Source organism: Heterocephalus glaber, unplaced genomic scaffold (genome assembly GCF_053883595.1).
Source record: "Heterocephalus glaber isolate CG9 unplaced genomic scaffold, H.glaber_assembly_v1.0 deba00001472, whole genome shotgun sequence".
NCBI classification, from domain to species: Eukaryota; Metazoa; Chordata; class Mammalia; order Rodentia; family Bathyergidae; genus Heterocephalus; species Heterocephalus glaber.
Window position 1 is genome coordinate 69,256,156 of NW_028258315.1, and position 19,341 is coordinate 69,275,496.

General features: G+C 41.5%; 1 pseudogene across 1 annotated transcript; it reads right to left on the reverse strand.

Annotated features, from left to right (window-relative positions):
• Window positions 1-123: 123 nt before the first annotated feature.
• Window positions 124-16,198, reverse strand: LOC147826395 (lysosomal dipeptide transporter MFSD1 pseudogene; annotated as a pseudogene). The gene is made up of 2 exons (XR_015439051.1): window positions 16,135-16,198; window positions 124-7,581 (listed from the first exon to the last, which is right to left on the reverse strand). The product of XR_015439051.1 is annotated as a lysosomal dipeptide transporter MFSD1 pseudogene (transcript).
• Between the last annotated feature and the right edge of the window lie 3,143 nt (window positions 16,199-19,341).

Here is a 19,341-nt window from a genome sequence, read left to right on the forward strand (position 1 = left end):
AGGGTATGACTCTGCTGTCACAATAGACAACGTGGGCAGCACTGTGCAGATATAAGTCAATGAGTCTCTGCAAGACAGTAGCAGACCCATGAGATTCAGACAGATTTCTGGCTGCAAGTCCCAAGCTGAGCTCCCTGTCCTCCTGCAGGGTTAAACTCTGCAAGGTTCTAGTGCAGGTTCCAGCTGCCCTTCCCCTGAAGACAGTCCAGGTTCCGATGGGAGGTGATGATCCCTCCAACTTACCAAGTATGGTGGTCTGGTGTGCCTTTATTGCAGGGATTCTCTTCACTTTTCCAGTGGGCGGTTCACTTCTGCTCTATCTTCTGGAGCTCAGGACAATGGCCTTTATGACTTCCTGTGCCTCTGTAGTGTGGAACCAGGTAGCGGCACAGCCAAGAGGGCAGAGGTGGGGGGGGCAGTGCTGGGCACTGAACTGGTTGCTGGTGGGTGGGGTTCAGGGATGGAGCAGGGCTCCATTTGTATATTTAAACGCTACTGTCTTAAGTTACTTCCTCATTGCTGGGACAAAATACCAAAGACCCAAAAGTTAAAAGAAGGGAAGGTTTATTTTAGCTTACCGTTTGTAGAGGTTTCAGTCCACAGTGGGCTGGCTCCAAGACAGGGCAGCATTGGTAGAGGGGCATCGCAGGAGAAATAGTCCATGGCATGGCAGGCAGGAAGCAGCAAGCTTTTTTTATTTCCTTTTAATTCCATGGAAGGTACAAGCGTATCAGTTGGCCCCACCCACACCCAGGGTACGTTTTCCCTCTTCAGTAAATCCATCACCCACTCAGAACTATGCTAAACCAATCAGTGGATTGATCCAGTATCAAATACTCATGATCTAGTCAGCACCCCAAAGCCGCACCTATAAGTACATGAGGCTTTGGGGGGGAGCATCAAGATATAAGGCATAACAGCTATAAACGAGGGTAATATGTAATAATGCCATCTTATATATGAAGGAACAATGGGGGAGAGATTATCACAGGGACTTTTACTACAAACAGTTGCCATGCCCTCAAGAAGGTGACTTGAGTTACCATGAGGTGGCAAGAAACCTTGTTCCTGAAGACAAGGAACAAGGTGAGGTACAACATCTTCTTACTGTCGTATTTGGGGAGGGGGAGATCTAGGGTGAAAACAGAAAGGCCGTTTAGAAAGGAATGATGTTCTGATGAACAAAATAATGGGGCTTGAAACTGCAGAACCCTGAGATTTCAAAGAAAAGTAAGCCTGTTTAGAAGCAGTGGGGAAAACTGGCCCAGCCCTTTAGAGCTCCACCCTTCTCAGAGTCGCAGATGTCAGACCCCATCTCCCCCTGCCCCTAAGAGTGGCTAACCCTCCCTTTCCTTCTCACCTAGCCCTTGCCACTTCCTGACACTCCACATCAACACTCAGTCCTAGGTCTGTTTATAAATTCATAGAATAAAATAGATCTTTGCTATAATACTAGGTCCCAATCATAAAAGCCCCCCATCTTCCATCTGTTTAGGATCTGGGCTCATTTTCCTTTATGAGGCATGCACAGCCTTTTACCAACTCCAAGATAGATTTCCTTGAGTCTTTTGGTTTACTAAAAAGGAAAAGGAAGGAGAGGTCATTAATTACTAACTGCCAATAAATGAATCCTCTCACACAGTTATGTGAGAAATGGGATCAATTCAGTCAAGAGTTAGTGAAGCTGAATTATGAAATTTAAGAAAATGTGAAACTTTTATTATACAGCATCAAAATATCAATGTGTAGTTTTCTGTTACTGCTGTAACTAATTGTCACAAACTCTGGATTTAACACCATGAACTTACCAACTTACCGTCTGGTAGTCAGAAATCAGAAATAAGTTTCACTGTTAGCAAGAACTGGTCCTTCTAGAGGCTCTATGGCTTTTGCAGCTTCTTATGGCTACCCGCATTCCTTACGTCCTATCTCCACAACAGCAATGTAGCATCTTCTCTCCTTTCTGACACCTCCTGCCTTCATTTGAGAAGGACTTTTGTGATTATATTGGGCCCACCCAGATCTCCTGCATATCTATCTCAAAATCCTTAACAGCTTCTGCAGAGTTCCTTTTGAATATAAGGCAACACACTCAAGGTTCTGGAGATCAAGACATAGACATACTTGTGGGCCACTGTTCTGTCTACCACATCATATTCAGTACTGTCACTACTGACCTAATTAGAAAACTCTTCCCAGGACAGTGTCATGCTCCTGGTAGTATGGACCCTAGCCTGGCCTGGAACTCAAGGCAATCTTCTTGTCTCTGCCTCTTGAGTGCTGGGATCACAGGCATGTGCCACAACGCCTCAAGATTATAATTTTTTTTTCCGTGCCTGTCTCCCAAGTGCAAGGTTGGTCCCAAGTTTGATCCCCGGTACCAAAAAAAAAAAAAAGATTATAATTTTTTGCCTGAAAGCTCAAATTTATCACTGGCAAATAACACTGTCAGTTGTTTTTCCTGAAATGGTGAGTTTGCTTCATTGGTTTTCAATAAAATACTTGCTGAATAGCTGTTTGAATCATAAAATGTCAGTCTACATAGTAAAGTGGGATTCCATAGGAATTAAAATGTAGCGATTAAAAGTATCAGTTTTGCCTGAACCATCAAGGGAATTAGAAATTAAAACTGGCTCCAAAGGGCTGGGTATTCAGTGGTACTGGGCCTGCCTCACAAACGCAAGGTCCCAAGTTCAATTCCCATGTACCAAAAATAAATTAAAAAGTAATAATAGTAAAATAAAATAAAATAACCAAAGAAGTGGCACTGAGAGCTCACAGTAGCTCAAAGTATGTTTTCTAATACAAGCTGGTGGTGCTACCTTGATGTGTTCAAAGATCCCAGTGATTCTGCATCCAGTGCTTTGGTACATGATTTGGAGCAAGTATCAACAGACTGAAAAAGAAATTTACAGTGAGTGTTACTATGAATACAATTTTGGTATCAATGGATATCCGGGAAAGATTTCAGACAGCAACTCCTCCCTTTCCTGACAGGAACCCATAGAGTAAGAAATCTGCCAGCAGATGGCAGCAGGTACAGCAGCATTTTCTAACTTACACTGATCATCCTGATCTTATTATAAAGAAGTGACAGGAGTGTATCACCGCACCTGGCTATGTTTAGAGTTTAATATAGTGCATCTTTTTTTTTCTTTTAAATGTTATTGTCATGGTCACTTCGGCAGCACATGTACTGTTAGTTTAGTGTTTTACCTTTTTATTAAATTTCAGTGTATTGAGAGCTTAATAAAGAAAATTTATATATAACAATTCAGCACCTTTATATTCCCTTAAGGGCTCTAAATTAATACACTGTTTCCAGTTCACAGAGAAAGATTGAGAATTTTATTTCTAATCCCAGCACTCAGGAGGCTGAGGGAAGAGAGCACTCCAGATTTGAGGCCAGTCTGGGCTGTAACATAGAGTTCAACTCCAGCCTGAACTACATAGCAAAACCCTGTCTCAAAACAACAAAAAGCTCTGACATAGAATATAATTTTTAAAGGAAAAAAATGACAAAACTAGTTAATTCAAAAGTAGTCATCATTGCTACAATACTGATTATTTTCTTATCTGTCTCACACATTAGAATTTACATTCCCTGATGGGAAGGATTTTTGCTTCTATATCTTTATTACCTGGAATAATGCCATACATATGAAACATTCAATACTTAAGACATCAGTAATGGTTGAAAGGTATAAAAGTAAAAATCACTAAATAGGAAAAAAATTAGAAATAGATGACAACGCAATGGGCTACACAGTGAGACTGTCTCAAAAACAAAAATTTTTTTAAAACAAAACTGACTTTAGCTTCAGGCCAGTGAGCATGTGGTAATGCTTGCCCGTAATCCCAGCACTCTAGGAGGCTGAGTCAGGAGGATTGCAAGTTCAAGCCCACACTGGGCAATTTAATGAAACCCTGTCTCAAATAAATGAAAGAAGGTCTGGGGATGTAGTTCAGTGTGAAGGCTCAAGGTTCAATTCCTAGTATGAAGGGAAGGGAAACAAAAAAAATTACAAGAGTGAAACAGACATACACGTTCCATTTTCAGTGAAACATATCACTGATTGATTTACAAAATCTACAAATCAACTAAGTTTTTTAAAATGGAATGATCAAATTAGAGTTACAGTATTTAAACTCACCCACCTGACACATTTGTAAACATTGTAGGTTCCTTCATGTTCTCTGGGTTTCTATTTGGGAGCATCTGTTGCATCCAGAATCAATGTCACTCCAAACCCACTGTCACATCCTCAGCTGCATTCTAGGGCCATTCACAAGTCATGTACTATCAAATAATATATCAAACATTAAAACTGACAAATATGGGCCAGGGATTTAGCTCAGTGGTTTTGCCACCTGATGCACAAGCGCAAGGACCCGAGTTCGATCCCTGGTACAAAAAAAAAAACCCTGACAAATACAAAGTGAATTTGGAGAATCTAATATTCTTTTTTTTTGGTACTGGGAATTGAACTCAGGACCTTGGGCTTGTCAGGCAGGCATGGCACCACTGAGCTACATTCCCAGCCCATATTCTGTTTGTTTTTGGTACTGAGGATCAAACTCGGGACCTTGCACTTGCACTTGCGGGGCAGGCGGTGGCACCACTGAGCTAAATCCCCCACCCCCATTTCATTCTTTAAAAAGTGGAAAATTTACATTTGAAAAATATTTCATAGGGCCAGGGATTTAGCTCAGTGGTGCCACCACCTGCCTCGCCAGTGCAAGGTCCCTAGTTTGATCCCTGGTACCAAAAGAAAAAAAAAAAGAAAAATATTTCCTAATCACAAAACTGAAGAGTCCAGTTTCAGCATTTTAAAGGCTTCACACATTTACTGTTGATTCACTAGTAAGGATCACATAAAAAGAGAAAAAAAAATCAAGATTCTCAATTAAGCTTGTCCAACTATCCAGCCACTAACGTTATGGTGGGGTCATTCTGACCTTTACATATCATCTTGTGAACGCCACCTGGAGGAAATACACTGCAGCTCATGTGTAGTTTTTTTTTGTTGTTTTGGTACAGGCATAGAACTTAGGACCTGGCGCCGAGCTAAATTCCCAGCCCTCATGTATAATTCTTTAAGAGTACACCCTTGGTCCTCCTCCAGTGTCCCCTCTTGGAGGTGTGCCTGATTTTACTATCAATTTTCATCTGAATCCATTGAGGATTTTGTTGCTCGACCAGGAATCGCTTGAGTCTAAAAGCCATGTGAGAAGACACGGTCAGGATGGGAGAGCAATGACACATCATAGGCAGAAAACAGGAGCTCAGAATTCTTACATGTGAATGACAAACATGAAAATTACATTAAATATTCATATTGGGTTAGGTCAGATTCATTAATATGTAAGTGATAATGATAGAAATTAAAGTGAATTTTAAATAACTTGCTAAAAAGATCTACTACAGGGCTGGGGTATATAGCTCAGCAGTAGTGGGCTTGCATACTATACATCAAGTGCTGGGTTCAATCCCCAACATTGTTTAAAAAAAAGAAAAAAGTATTAGAGCAGTATGATGGCTACTAAATGTGGCCTAGGGCAGGGGAAGTTCAAATTTCCGGGGACACTGGCAGATCTGGTGTCTAATAAGGACCAAGTTCGTGGTTTGTCAATGGCTACCTTCTCAATGTGTCCTCACATAGCACAAGGGGCAAGAGAGACCTTTGAGTATCTTTTTTTCTTTTCATTTTCCAATGTTTTCCTTTATCCATGTAGATACCTAATTATTATACATTTAAGAACACTGTTATTATTATTAATTTTTTGTACCAGGGATCAAACTCAGGACCTTGTGCTTATGAGGCAGGCGCTGGAACCACTGAGTTAAATCCCCAGCCCAAGAACACTGTTATTAACTGGTCCTTACAAAAAAACTATATAGGGCCGGGGATTTAGCTCAGTGGTTTTGCCGCCTGCTGTGCAAGCGCAAGGACCCGAGTTCGATCCCCAGTACCAAAAAGAAGCCCCCCAAAACAAAAAAACTATATAAAAGTCTATATTATGTCTCAGGTGATTAAGGTCCTCAGTAACAGAAGGAAACTCCCAAGGTCCACTGCTCCATAAACCTCTTAAATATAGCAGAGCACAGTCTGTCAGTGGTAAACGTGATTTGTTAGTCTTTATCACAAAGGGAATGCCCACTACAATGCCCTTGTTTGTTCCACATGAAACATTTCTGTCCCCTAAAAAGCTTTTAATATAAAAAGGCCACATCCTTAAAATATACTTATTAAAAATTATCTCAATAGGAGGCTGTGGATTTAGCTCAGCGGTTTTGCCGCCTGCTGTGCAACCTCAAGGACCCGAGTTTAATCCCCGGTACCAAAAAAAAAAAAAAAAAAAATCTCAATACATGACCCAATGTTTTATATTACTTACTGTCCTTCATGAAATTTAACCGAATGTTCCAGAGCGATTTCCTAAACTATTGACTGTTTTGGGGGGGTGGGGGTTGAGACAGGGTCTCACTCTGTAGCCCAGGCTGGCCTTGAACTCAATGGCAATCCTCCTGACTGAGCCTCGAGTGCTGGGATTACAGGCAAGCACCACCATACTGACAAATACTGATTGTTGATTCACCTGTTCTGAAGAATTCCTCAGCAATACACAATACAAAAAGACACATGGCTCACAAGCGCAAGGTCAAGTTCAATCCCTGGTTAAAAAAAAAAAAAAAGACACAGTCCTCACAAACATACTTTGAAATAGGTATATTTGAAATATAAATGACTTTCTACTCATTAGTTTTCCTTATGACTAAACTATAAATTTATATATGGCAGTTTTCAAATCAATGGTGTGTGCATTCCATTTTTAAGACATAGCCATTTAAACTTCTCATTTAGTATGAGAAAGCTTCATTTCTTCCATTTTGTCTTGCACAATGATTGAGGTTGCCAACCTGGGAAGGATTCATTGAAGTAAGACCATGGATAAATAAAAGTGCTGTAGAAACACAGGCAATGAAGAAAAACGTCTAAAAACAAATATCCTCAATTATCCATTATGCCAGCAATGACAGAAATGATCGCCAACCCAAGATTCTGAATGGACTGCGTGAATCCACAAGCGGTTCCCAGCTGATGTTCAGGAACTACAAATGCCACCAGTGGCCATAGCACACAGGCAAGCAGTGAGTAGTAGGACAGTCTCAGGAGACACAGAAATCCAAGAGTTCCACATCATGAAGGCCAGCATCGTGTGGGACACAAGAGTGGTGGCCACAGCACACAGAACCCACATGATGTTCTTCCGTTTTATCTACCAAGAGCCCAAAAAGTAGTGGACATGGAAGTTGATGTGATAAACAGGACACTGTTCACTGCACATACTGCCTAGGAAGAAAATCCAAATTTCTCGGTAAAGAAAATTTTCCTGAGTCCAATAAAAGTGTACAAGATAACATAATAGGAGACAGATGATAAATAGCCATAGGGGTAAGAAGTCCTTTATATGTTAATTTAATAACTTCACCAGTTTTTATCCAGTATAACACCGGGGCCCAGAAGTTTCCCACATTCAGCCTCAGGGTACAGCACTTGCAGGTGCCTTGAACCCCGACTTGGCAGCACGACGCCCCAGCTCACACTTAGGCTTCTTGCAGTAAAGATTTCTTCAGCCGCCGCCTTGCCGCGCTTGCGCTTGTACCAGTTATCACGAGATGTCTATCCCTAGGTTGTGCTTGTACCAGTTATCGCGAGATGCCTATCCCTAGAGCTAGCTGCAAAGAGGAACCGCAAAGGCTCACAATATTTGAGACGCTGCCCCGCCCCCTTTACGTCTCTTCCGTCTCTTCTGCACCCTTAGTTGCCTTCTGCACCCCCTAGTTGCCCGGAACTGCGGTGCCACGTGATTTACATTAGTGCGGCAATCTGAGGTTTTAGGGCAAAGCCAGTATGTATTATTACTCTGAAAAATTATGTGGTACCCAGGCGTGGAGGTTCATACCTGTAATCTCAGCACTCAGGGAGGCTGAAGCAGGAGGATCAGGTCCAGTTTGAAGCCAGCCTGGACTGCATAGCGAGATGCTGTCTCAAAAAAAAAAAAAAAAAAAAAAGAGCAGGGGACCGAGATTTAGTTCAGTGCCGGGATTTAGCTCAGTGCCCCAGCCTGCCTCGCAAGCACAAGATCCCGAGTTCGTCCCTGAAAGAAAATACTGAAAGAAAACTTAAACTGAAGAACTATATTTGGTCACTAAACTCATGTTTCTGAAAATTAATAACTACTGAAATGATCACATATCTAGTGAAACAAAGCACACCACAACACTAGCATATGATCACAACCATAAACTATTAACAACTTGAGCAACATCAAAGCCACAAGGAAGTGATGATATTGGAGACGTTTATCTGTTTATGTCTCAAATTTAAAATGTGCTCGGGCCAGGGATTTACCTCAGTGACACCACCCCTGCCTCGCAAGCACAGGGTCATGAGTTTGATCCCCAGTACCAAAAAAAAAAAAAACAAAATAAAATGTGCTCATACTTTGAAAAATAAATCTTTTCTTGGTCATTAAACCTGTAACTAATTCTATGTCAGAATTTTTTTTTTAAGACAGGATCTTGCTATGTAGTTCAGGCTGGCCTTGAACTCAGTATATATAGCCCAGGCTGGCCTCAAACTGTCAGCGATCCACCTGCCTCCAGAGTGCTGGAACTGCAGGCATGCGCCACCATGCCTGGCTCTATGTCAGAATTTATATGAAACATCTAGACGACTGGCACTGAACAGGACAATGGAATCAAAAGACAAGTATTAATTATCTCAGTAATAGTTCACAGATTAATGAGGAAGAGAAGGGTATTAAGAATAAACTTTAAGGGGCCAGGGATTTAGCTCAGTGATTCCCCTGCCTGCCTCACAAGCACAAGGTCCCGAGTTCGATCTTTGGTACCAAAAAAAAAAAAAAAGAATAAACTTTAAAAGTACAACATTTGAGTTGAGAAGTTTGAATAGAATGACATTTCTGTTTCGCTGGATTGAACACAGACTTCTGAGAACAGTTCGTATTTCTCTGCCACATTTGGCAGATGAATGCATGAGCTAACAACTGCTTACTAAAGTGAACTACAGGGTCAGAGGTAAAAAGGGAAAGGGATAGCCATTCTGTTTGAAAATATTCAAGTTTACTATGCTAGGGGTACATATGCATGGGGCCCCGGATTGGATCCCTAACATCAAAATTATGTTTAGTATGGTACAGTGGAGTAAGATAAACATGGTAACTGCATTAAATAGTTGTTGCTGGCCATCAGTATCCCTCTCCAATATAAAAAGCCGCAATCTAATCAGTCTTGTTCTCTTACACTGACGTGAATAACACTGATAATACACCTGAAATGGGCAAAGTATGTTGTGGCATGCACTGTGCTAAACTTATTTATTATGTATTTCAGTACTCACAATAATCCGATAAATTAGGTTATCTTCCATTTGTCAGTGGGAACATCTCAGTATCTTTGCTAACATCTTTAGTAACCAAAGTGACAAAACCCAGATAACTGAATTCTGAACCTATTTTTCCTTCACATCAGCCAAATTTAAGTCAAGCTACATCACTTCAAGATGTACCTGTAAAAGAATGCCTACCGCTAAAAACAAGTATTTCAAACAGAAGAATGTGGTTGGATCACAAAAGAATTGTGTTGAATAATAAAAGCCTATGGGTGTATTTATGGCCCTATTTATATGCCATTCTTGAAATGACAAAATTATATAGATTAAAAACAGACTAAGGGGCCGGAGATATAGAAGCTCAGTGGTGCAGTGCCTGCCTGGCACGTGGAAGGCCCGGAGTCTGATTCCCAGTAACCGCACCCCCCGAAAAAAACAGATTACAGTGCTCACCCACAACATCAGAATACACATTCTTCTCAGCTGCACATAGCACGTTCTCCAAAATAAATCACATACTAGCTCATGGGTCATGCTTTAAATGCAAAGGAATTGAAATTATCCCATACATATTATAGGACTATAGTGCAGTGAAATTGAAAATCAATGGTCAAAGAAACCACAAGAAATTCATAAACACATAGAAATTAAATAACACCCTCCTGAACAACCAATGGGTCCCAGAGGAAATTAAAGAAGAAATCAGACAGTTTCTACAATTAAATGATAACACCAATACAACATACTGGAACTTGACCCAGCTATTCCCCTTCTTGCTATCTTCCTAAAAGAATTAAAAGCATCTTACCATAGTGATCTATGAATACCCATGTCTATAGTGGCACAGTTTGTAATAGCTAAATCTTGGAAACATCCCAAATGCCCATCAACCAATGAATGAATAAAGATTTTTTATACAAGAATACTACTCTGCCATAAAGAAGCATGAGCTTGAGACATTTCTAGCTAAATGGATGCATCTTGAGACTATACTCTAAGTGAAGTAAATCAGACACATGTGATTTTTTGTTTGTTTGTTTTTTGGGTAAGACAGGGTCTCTTGATGTAGTTCATCCTGGCCCAAGGTGGCCTCAAATTTACTATAATCCTCCTGCTTCAGGCTCCCCAGTGCTGGGATTACAGGCAAGGACTCTGGTGTGAGAAAACTAAAGTGGAAATAAGGACTAAAATGTGTAATAGATATTGGGAAATGGGAAGAAAATGTTCAAATGGGAAGGGGAACGAGGGAGGGGGGAGGGAGAAAGGAAGGAAGGGATAAGAAAAAGAAGTAAAAATAGAAGGAAAAAATGGAAACAAAGCTTTTGTATATAGGGACAGGAGGGGGGTTTGAGGGGGGAAAGGGAAAAAAAGATGCAGGATATATCATGTACAGGTGCAAATTCCCTATGATGTTGAGTGTTACCTTATGTATATCTAAAATGTACCAATAAATGTTTTACACAAAAAATATAACAGGGAACTAAATAAAATATTGTCATTAAAAAGGAAACCAGACTACAGGTTCCCAGGTGTTTGGTAGAAGAACCTCATCATGTAGGCTCCATTATGAAGACACGGGATGGTCAACACAAGCGTGGGAGTTTGGAGTGTCATGATTTGCTTCTGACCTGAAGCCAGTCTTTTCCCTCCAAGCTCACCGATGGCCAGCTTAGCTAGTTAAAACTCCTTCCAAGGGTTTAACCCCCAATTCTTCCTTCCTTGTAGCTCAAGATAGGAGACACCAGTTAATTTCCTCTTTCACATCCAAGGAACTAAGCTAATACATAAATAATTTTTCCAAACTCCAAAGAATGAAATATGGCATAATTACTTCACAATTTTTAATTTAAAGTATTTTTTTTTTGGTACCGGGGATTAAACTCGGGACCTTCCGCTTGCGAGACAGGTGGTAGAACCACTGAGCTAAATCCCTGGCCCCTTAAAAGTAATTTTTTTTGAGGGTCTCACTCTGTAATTCAGGCTAGCCAGGAGTGATGGTGCACTCCTATAATTTCAGCACTTGGGAGGCTGAGGCAGAAGGATCGCTGTGAGTTCAAGGCCAACTGGGCTACATAGTAAGCTCAAGACCAGCCTGAAGTACACAGTGAGACCCTGTCTCAAAAAAAAAAAAAATTAATTCAAACTAGCCTTAAACTCACTATGTAGCCAAGCTGACCTCAAACTCATGGCAATCCTCCTGCCTCAACCTCTTGAGGGCTGGGATTACAGACCAGTGCTATCATGCACCACCCACAAAGTAATTTTATAATTTTCATTTATTTTCAATTGTAGTGCTGGTGATTGAACCCAGGGCCTCATGCATGCTACGTAAAGACTGTGCCTCTGAACTACACCCATTTTATAAGTATGAATGAAGGTATCAGTGTTCGCCAAAGCGTAAATTCAATCAGTATAATGGAATCCACAGCTGATTAATCATATTAGCGCTCCTGGAGTCCTCCAAGGCTCTGGATCTTAGGTGAGTTCCTGGCCCCAGAGGATGGTTCTCATCTGTTAACTGGTCCGCATATCTGAGAGGTGGAGTCTGGAGGACCACGAGTTGGAGCCCAGCCTGGGCAACTTGGTGAGACCCTGCCTCAAAATTTAAGAGCTGGGGGACTGGGGATTTAGCTCAGTGGTACCACTGCCTGCCTCGCGAATGCAAGGACCCGAGTTCTATCCCTGGTACCAAAAAAAGTAAAGGCTGTACGTTTAATCCCTAGGTGGAGAGAAACGTCCACTTAATGAAGGCATAACAGCCCAAGGAAGAGGGTGTCAGGCCAGGTAGGATTTGTGCCCCACAGCACTTTCTCAAGGTGAGTACCTGACAAACCCCTATCCCTGTCCTTCCCAGCATCTTGGCACTAAACCACAACCAACACATAACCCAGATACTTGTTGACGGGCAATTAAAAACTGGAAAAAAACCAGGGCAGTCAAGAGTTAATAGCACCACTTATCCAATGTTGGGCATGCCTGCTTCTCATAGCCAATAAGAGGCAACAGCGTGTCTTTGCACACCTCACAGCCAATGAGAGGGGTAAGGGCGTGTCTTAACGCAACTCACAGCCAATGAGAAATAAGAGGGTGTGTGCACACATCTCAAAGCCAATTAGAGGAAAGACAAGACCTTAGAATAGCTTCAAGGTAAGGAGTCAAATGAGCCACTGAAGCCAATCTCCACCACCATGTGGGTAGGAGCGAACCTCACTGGCATTTGAGGCAGAGGCAGATCCAAGAGCCCTATGTTGGCCTTGTGTATTCATCCAGGCTGTGAGCCTCACAGAGCCATGCGGAGGTCTGCAAATCTCACCCTTGCCGAAGCAGGGCTCCACACTGAGAACTGCTAAAAGTGAACTCACGTCGTCCCCTCAACGGTAAAAGCCCCATTGCTTTCCTTTCCCAGATGACCTCAATTCTTCCTTTGAAAGTCAACTCTCTCCAACTCCCTCCGGGCTTCCTCCAACATACACAGGAGAATCTCATCTCCTGCTGTCCGGGCTTAGGCATCCTGCACGGTGACTCCTCGGCTTTTGTCCCTGCCCACTAGACAAGAAGGTTGTCACATTACCCAGAAAAGGGAAACAGGGTTACACAATAAGGAATTGCCAAGGGCTCTGGGGTCAGAGCTCAAGCTTCACTCCCAGACAGGTTCCACAACCTCCAGGCTGCGCAGCCCAAGCAAAGGCGGAATTTCACCCCTCTGAAATCAGCGTGTTCATCAGCAAAAAGGAAAGATGGGGAAATTTCCATCCAGGTTACTGGGCAAACAGAAGATTGAGACAGTAAACCCTGCACAAGGACTTGTCATTTCCTACTCTATGGAAGAGTAGGAAAGTTGAGGGAATGAGAAAGGAGTCAAGAGGATCTTTGTTATATATATCTAAAGCCTTCTTCAGAAATATGCATTTCCAGGGCTGGGGATTTAGCTCAGTGGTTCCGCTGCCTGCCTTGCAAGCTCAAGTTCCTGAGTTCGATCCCCGGTACCAAAAAAAAAAAAAAGAAATATGCATTTCCAGATTTATGGCAGCTCAAGATAGCATGGGCCTGGCAAAATGGACGTACAAAATATTCCTGAAGAGAAAAGTAAGTGGCTTAGGTAGGTGAGATCCCAAGCCAGTTCCAGCAAGCAAGGGGCTCTGTCTACCGGATGGAGCTAGACAAGACCTCTCAGACTGCATGTCAGACCCAGAGCCTGAGCCTAAGAAGGGAACAGGACCTGTGGCATCTTCCCTTCCAGACCCATAGCGTCCCTTTCTGTTTCCAGGATGAACATCTCTAGGGGACGAATGGGATGGGGAGGGCTGTGCAATATTGCCAAACGCAAGGAACAGCCCTCACATCATGACTTTCATTAGGGACACCTTCTCTTCTCCATCCCCATATATCCACCATTTCTCAAGATTTCCGTAACATTCAACATACTGGAGTACTTACCATCTGGCTGTCCTCTCAAGACTCAGATTTCCCTCTAACTTTCTCCCCTGACTTTTAAAGATTTGGATGAGAAAAATGGGTTCCTCACTGTGGATTTCCACTTCTCCCTTCACATCCATTTTGAGCATGTATCCCACCTCTTGATGTGCTTTGAATTAGAATATTAACATTTTCCAAGTCTTCCAACCAACTTAAGCTACATGTCATGTCCTGTTAAAATGAATGAGCCTTTCTTTTCTTGTTAATAACCACATGGGTTCTCAAAAAACACAAGGAATCATGTTGCAATTAGCTCCTTCTAGTCTTCCCTTTCTGGTACATCACTCCCATGTTTAAAAGACAATTCGTCCTTGACAACATGTTCCACAACCACCAACGTAGCTTCTCCATTCATTTTACAACAAAGTTCTTTAAGTTATCTGTGCTTATGGGCTCCACTTCCTTGATTTCCATTTCATCTCCACAACTCGAAGCAGTTGTTGTTGTCTAACTCTCCAATGAACAGTTTTCTCCAATACAAAGTAAATTTTAATTATTTAATAAAGCACAACAGAAAAACACAACTACATCTTAGCTTGTGGGAAGAGTGAAAGAATATTTTACAATATTCTTAAATGAACAAAAATGTTGGCGTGGTGTTACACACTTGTAATGCCCTACTTGGGAGGCTAAGGCAGGAGGATTGCCATGAGTTCAAGGCCAGCCTGAGCTATATAGTGAGACTCTGTCTCAAACCTCCCCCAAAAAATTCCACCAAGGGCTGAGGATGTAGCTCAGCGTCACAGTGCCTGCCTGGCAAGTGCAAGGTCCTGAGTTCAATCCCCAGTCCAAAAAAACACAAAACAAAACACCAAAATAGTGTAACATTAATATCTGCATTGCAAATGTGTACATACTAGTAAAACAGGAAAATTCTCACTGACAAAGAGGGTATAACAAACAAGAACTTATACAGCTGTAAGACGTAAGTTAGCCTATTTATAGGGAGATTAAAACGTGTACTAAAAGAAAAAATATATACCATCTTCTGTCTGAAGAACTCTCCTTCAAAGTAATTTACCTTTGGAAGAATCAAAGCTAATTATAAAAAATAAATATAGGGAAACTCACTACAGCAGTATAGAATAGTGAAAAATTGTTAATCTAAAGGTCAGACAAAATAGTAAGTGCATTAATTATGGCACATCCACAAAACAGATTATATTGACTTTACAGATGATTCAGTAAGCTTAAATGTAAGGATCTCCCATTTGATAAAGGGGATAAAGTATGTATTTGTATAATCCATATACAGAATTATTCTAATTTTGTATATTTATGTTTATAGAAAACTTATGCTCACTTGTTTTCTGTATTATATACACATCTGAGTTTAGTGCTGGGTGGGTACTTTTAGTTTTGTTTTTTGAGACAGGGTCTTACTATGTAGTATAGCCTGGCCTTGAACTTGCAGCTATCCTCCTGCCTCAGCCTCCCAGGTGCTGAGATTACAACCCACTAAGCCCAGTAGTATACCTAAAATTTTATAATGGAAATGTAATGGCTCTTTTCTTTGTAATTTTTTTTGGATATTGGGGATTGAACTCAGGGTGCTGTACATGCTAGTCATGTGCTCTATCACAGAGATATACTTTCAGTGTAAAAAGTTAAAAACTTCAGATTAATACACGTTACCTCACTCCAGAGTAAACAGGATTTCCTTAGTCTTTTGCAGGAAGAATAATGGATATTAGCAGAAGTGGAAGTGTGGAGTCTACATCTGATAAACTAAACACTTTGGGAACCCTCGACCAGAACACGTGCCAAGATCAGCCACAGTCTCTAAATTCAAAGTTTACATCTTTAAAGCAAAACCACCAGGGGCCAGGGATTTAGATCAGTGGTTTCACCGCCTGCTGCACAAGCGCAAGGACCCAAGTTCCATCCCCAGTACCAAAACAAACAAACAAAAACACCAGGCAATTCTTGTACCCGAGAAAATGAAGTTGGTGAACCTCTTGTCCCAGCAGGCTCCCAAAGAACTTGATTAAGGAGAAGGTACATTCACATCCCAGGGCTCACCAGGCAAACGTGTATTAACGCCAGCCAAGCCTGTGTCTGTATGACTTCAGAATGAGAGGTCAGATTCACACGTCAGTTAATTGGCAGGAAGTATCAGTTCCCAAAAGCAACCTCAAACTCCACATATGTTATCTCCTTCCTCCCCAGTGCCTTCATTTCTTCAAGAGTGCCTTTTCTCTGATACCAGGCTAGGCATGGAGGATCAAGGATAAGTCACAGGCAAGGCAGCAGCACAGCAGGGCGCTGCTGAACATGGCTGCCTGCAGCTGCTGGGCACCCATGTGGCTGAGCAGGGCCTGCAGGGCAAGCAGAAGGCCTGCATGAGCCTGCCACTGCTGGGGACAAAGTGGTCCTACTAGAGCAGGCAGAGCTGCAGCACAATGCCAAGTACTGGCACACACAGAACTATCTATACAATGTCCTAGAGCACTGTTCATGTCTGATACCAGTGATGGCGAACTTTTTAGAGCTCTCAATGATACAAATAGCCCACTGTGGCACATGTGCCATAGGTTTGCCACCACTACTCCATATGTTTGCCTGAAGGAGACCTAAAACAGACCAGGGCAGGAGCAGTCAGATATGATCCTGTCTCCTGGATATCCTCACCCTACTTCATGACAGGTACTTTCTGTATGTACTATATCCCTGATTGGAGGCAAGCTAAAGCTAAGATGACCACGGACAGAGAAGAACATATGTAATATAGGTCCAAGTCTAATGACAGCTGGAATACATTAGTATTAATGGTCTCTCATAGGAGACCCTAATATTAATCTGTTGCTTTAAAATAATTCACGTTTGTATAATTGATTTCTGACAACACTACTCTATTCATCACTTTCTCTTCTCAAAAATTAAGAACACTACTTTAAATATTTATATCTATGTGCACATAATCAAAATGTGTGAAAACATTTCTTCATTTGCTTGTAGGCTTATAAAGAATAACTTTAGAGGCCAGGGGTTTAAGCTCAGTGATTCCACCTCCTGCCTTGCAAGCACAACGACCTGAGATCAATCCCCGGTACCAAAAAAAAAAATAAATAATAACTTTAGTGGGGCTGGGGATTTAGCTCAGTGGCACCATGCCTGCCTTGAAAGCACAAGGTCCCAAGTTCGAACCCTGGTAGGGGGCGGGGTGGGGATACAGCTTTAGTAATAAATGGTGAGGGGCCGGGAATTTAGCTCAGTGGTTTTGCCACTTGCTGCACAAGCGCAAGGACCCAATTTCAATCCCCAGTACCAAAAAAAGAAAAAAAAAAAAAGAAGTAATAAATGGTGAGTTTAAGAATAAACTTCGTACCGAGAGATTATATAAAGGTGCAAATTTCCAATTATGAATGTCATATTGTATACCTAAAATGTACCAATAAAATTTTTAAAAATCTTTAAAAAAAAAAAACTTCGTAAATGTGCGTACCTCTAAGAATAATTAGTGAAACTTCTAAAAAAGATTAAGACACAACCTTCAATCTACACAGGAAATGATTAACTAAGAGGTCAAAAACTGATTTTAGCTGGGCCTGGTGGCACATGCCTATAATCCAGTGCTCTAGGAAGCAGAGGCAGGAGAATGCCAAATTCAAGCCAAGCCTGGGCAATTTAGTGAGATCCTATCTCAAAATAAGAAATCCAGCTAGGCGTGTTGGTACACACCTGTAATTCCAAACATTCAGGATACCTAGGCAGGAAACATCACTGTGAGTTCAAGCCTCAATTGCATAGCGAGACCTTACCTCAAGAAAGAAGAAAGACAAAAAAGTGGGCTGAGTAAAGATCCTGCATTCAATCTGTTACTGCACAAAAATTAATTTTAAATTGTCAGGAAGAGATTTTAGCAAAATGGACCCAAGTTAAGTTTTCCCTTCTATTCCGTAAGTGGAAATGCTAATGATCAGAACATCCAAGATGATGGCCAAACTACACTTCCACTTGCTAAATATTTACATTAAAATGAGCCAACACACCTCAATATTTTTGCAAATGGGAACACATGCAGAAGTGCTGGTGAGCCATGGGCTTGGTGTCCAAACAGAACATCTGGCTTTGATTAATATGCATGAACATAATTCACCTCCCACGCTAACACTAACCCCTCACCTGGCTGTAACAAGTCTGTGCTGGGGAGAGGGACTATAAAGAAGTATAGAAAGTATATAATGAAAACATTAAGGCCATAAATTTATACAATAAAAACACAACAGCACACAGGCAGATGCTGAGGAGGCTCCTCTATGGGAGCAACCAGAAACAGTATTTGAATAACCACACAAAATTAAGTTTGTGGAAAGATAATTTAATGGTTTCAGAATTATGTTCCATAAAAGAGCTGTAAACTCGAGAATGAACTCCTACAATGACAACATGGCATTCTGAGTCTTCAGTGGAACAAAGGGCTGCTGCTCAGTACAGAAGGAAGAGGCCATTTTCCTGACCTGCAGACTGAAGCCAGTCACATAGACCCCACCACCCATGGCAGGCTCTGGTTCAGCCACAGGGGACCCTAGCACCTCACCCCATGCGATTCTCATTTACTTTAGAGGGCCTATGACATAAAGGACAGAAATTTAGAATATTTTTCTTTCCTTCAATTATACTCAAGATTTTACTGCTATTTGTTTGGAGATCAGTATGACACATTAAATATTTTCTTATAATTCTTCAAGCCTTACATTAAAATGTTGCTAAGTATACTGGATCTTTTAGGGCTGGGGATTTAGCTCAGTGGTTCTGCTGCCTGCCTCACAGGCTCAAGGACCCGAGTTCGATCCCCGGTACCAAAAAAAAAAGAGTGTATTGGGTCTTTTATGAAGAATTTTAGGATTTAAAGACATAGCCAGGAAAATGGGACTACACAGTGCCACAGACAGTAGCCCAGGCAGCACACAATTCTGATGCAGAGGAATCCAAGACTGAGTAAGCTGATGTTTGAGGAAGGCAACACTTACAGGAGAAATAAGACTGTAGTAAGGGGCCCGGGATTTAGCTCAGTGGTTCCGCCGCCTGCCTCGCAAGCACAAGGACCCGAGTTTGATCCCTGGTACCAAAAAAAAAGACTACAGTAAATACATTATAAAATGTGATAGATAAAACAGTAACTTTACAGACATTACCTTGGAAGAGGTCAAGGTTAACCTCACTGGCTACAAGTCATTTTTATTTTTTTTATTTTTTTATTTTTTATTTTTTATTTTTTTTGGTACTGGGGATCCAACTCGGCACTTGCACAGCAGGCGGCGAAATCACTGAGCTAAATCCCCAGCCCTACAAGTCATTTTTATAGAACCCGACAGCAACAGAAATAACGGCAATGACGAGTATATGGCTTCAGGGATATTCTTCCCTGAAGTGGCACAACGCACGTAACATGTGGACATGCAGATAAATCACAACTGAAGAAATAACTACCTTTACTCCTGCA